This window comes from Triticum dicoccoides, chromosome 1B, assembly GCF_002162155.2.
Source record: "Triticum dicoccoides isolate Atlit2015 ecotype Zavitan chromosome 1B, WEW_v2.0, whole genome shotgun sequence".
In the NCBI taxonomy this organism is placed as follows: domain Eukaryota; kingdom Viridiplantae; phylum Streptophyta; class Magnoliopsida; order Poales; family Poaceae; genus Triticum; species Triticum dicoccoides.
Genome location: NC_041381.1, coordinates 459,144,085 through 459,147,042, shown reverse-complemented (window position 1 = coordinate 459,147,042; position 2,958 = coordinate 459,144,085).

Sequence of the window (2,958 nt, the reverse complement as noted above, 5' to 3'; positions counted from 1 at the left end):
ATAACACCGGTATGACGGAAACTAGGGCGGCAAGAGTGGAACAAAACACTAGGCAAAAGGCCGAGTCTTCCACCCTTTACCAAATATATAGATGCATTAATAATATAAGAGATATTGTGATATCCCAACATAAATCCTGTCCACCATGGAGCAATCTTCAACTTCACCTGCAACTGGCAACGCTATAAGAGGGGCTGAGCAAAAGCGGTAACATAGCCAAACAGTGCTTTGCATAGGAAAGGTGTCAAAGGTTAGAGGTTCATGGCAATTTGGGATGGCTTGATAAACAGGTGATAGGTAGCGCATCATAGCGATAGAACGAAACAACTAGCATATCAATGATAGTAGCGAGATCCAGGGTAGCGGTCATCTTGCCTGAAATCCCGCAAGGAAGAAGAACGAGTCCATGAAGGAGACGAACGGATGAAGCCGAACCAAGCGTAGACGAACGAATCCTCATGATCGCAACGAAACAAGAACTATCGAAAAGAAGCACACAACATGGTAAACACACCACACATGAACATGACATGATGCACAAACAAGCATGATGCATGACAAAGCTACATGAAGCTACTCATGGCAAGAGATGATGCAAACAAGAGCAACACATCAAGGCAAGTTTAAATGAGGCCGGGAACAACATATAACAATTCTGGTAAGTCCTCATATGCAAATTTCGAAGTAGGTCCAGATCTGAATAAACATTATCTTCAAGTTGTCAAACAGCAAGTTAAGATGCACAAGGATGATCTACACGAGATTCTAGTCAAGTTACATATAAAGTTCATTTAGTTTGGAGCTACGGACTAGAAGATATGAGCAACGCAAGTTAAACATGGCATAGATGCAAAATGCATACAAACATCAAGAAAACACCTCAAAACAAGGATGCAACATGATAATATGAAATCACATGCAAAATCAAGCAAGTTTCATATAGGGCACACTCAAAACGGAGCAACGGTTCAACACATGCACACTATACAAGTTATAGCAACAATCTGTCCAAAACAGCAACTAGGCATATTGCAAGCATCAAAACAACATGCTACAGCATCACAATATGAAAAAAAGGCATGGACATGATGTACAGGTAAAGCACAACAAAACATGAACACTGAGCTATCTCCAGAAATCACTAGAACATGCTCAAACACACATGGTAAGATTGCAAGTTATTACAATTCAGACTTTGCAGAAAATAACATCACGATGCAATGTTTAGAGCTATCAGACAACATGTTACAGGAACTTATCATGGCAAACAAAGGCATGTCATGAATCTACTAAATGCATAGATCAAATGTCCTTTACTGACCATAAGCCAAAAAGCATCAGAAAATATGATGGCACCCACGTAAACATAGCAAGTTATAATACAGATTCATACATGGCAGGAACATAATTATGAAGGCATGTAGATGAGCTTGTACCACTCACCACAGAGCAATAAATGGCATGGCAAGGCAACCAACAGTAATAAGACATGTTTGTGAAGCTAATCATGGCAATAGCAAGTTCATAGGATGCATGGAACACTAGCAAAACACATGGAAACAACTGAACTTGATGTTAACAGGCTGACAGCAACATTATGAAGCAACTTTGGAGCAAGATATGAACAATCTACAGCAACCTATAAATGCAACCAGGGGCATGTATGGTTAGAGGATGACATATATATCAAAACATATTTATAGAACATCTCCAGATTATGCATAGAATGATTAGTAGCAACATGTTTATATAGCATCACGAAATAACAGATTCAGCCTAGCAAAACAGCAACATCATGTACCCTACTTAACAAGCTCGATTCACTCACCACAAGTCATTGAATGACAAGATAAGCATAGCATCATCAAGAAGGCATGTTTGTGAAACAAACCAAGTCAAGAACAAGTCTATAGCATGCAAGAATCAACTACAACAAGCTTGGCCAAATTGAATAACATGTAATCAATCTGCCAGGAAACATTTTGAAGCAAAAGTAGAGCACGCAAATGACATGCTAGGCTACTCCATAATTGCAACAAAGGGCATGAATGGATATATAATAACCACATGTTCAAAACATCCTTACTGAAGTATCTCAAAATATGCATGGATCTCTCTGTAGCATCAAGTTATCATGGCATCAAAATAACAGCAGAACATGGACTAAAATCAGCAACATCACGATGCCTAGTTTGCATGCTTGTGCTAGCGACCACATTGATCACAAAAATACATGGTAAGCACCTCTGTAAAGAAGACATGGCATAGATCAAAACACATGTAGACATCAACCTCATAGGATGCACACATCAATCATGGCAAAAATGACAAAAGAGCTCGTTCTGTTAACAGACAGCAGAAAACATCATGAATCACTCTTACAACGATGATTCAGGCATCAAGATAACCTCAAATGAATATGATGCAATGGAACAAAATGATGTACTCGTTGAGGCGAACAATTTGACATATTACACGCACGAAACGGAGCTACGGATGCAGAGTTACGATGTGATGAACATGGCATGAAAATTACAAACATATGTGACTTAGCAATATCTCAGTGGGGGAAAAGTCAACCTTGCGGAAAAAAACAACGCGGATCGGGTCAGAGACGAAGCGGGTCGCGGATCCGTGACCCGGCAACGGAGAGCTCCGGTGAGGCCGACGGAATCCGGCGAGCTCCGGGGCGGCGGAGTCCAGATCCGGCGGCACGGGTCCTTCCCCGGCCGGGATCTCGCCGGCGGCGAGCGAGGCGAAAGGCGGCGGGGCTGGAGGGGCAGAGGCGGCCGGTGCAGGACGTTCGGCGGCGGTGGCGCGGCGTGTGCTCGTCGGAGGCGCGCTGGCGGCGGCGGGCGCCGGCGAACGGAGGCGGCGGCCGCGTGGGCGGCCAGTGGCGCGGGAGGCCGGCGAACGGGATCTGGGCCCGCGCGGGCCCTGGCTGGGCTCCGCGGGCCG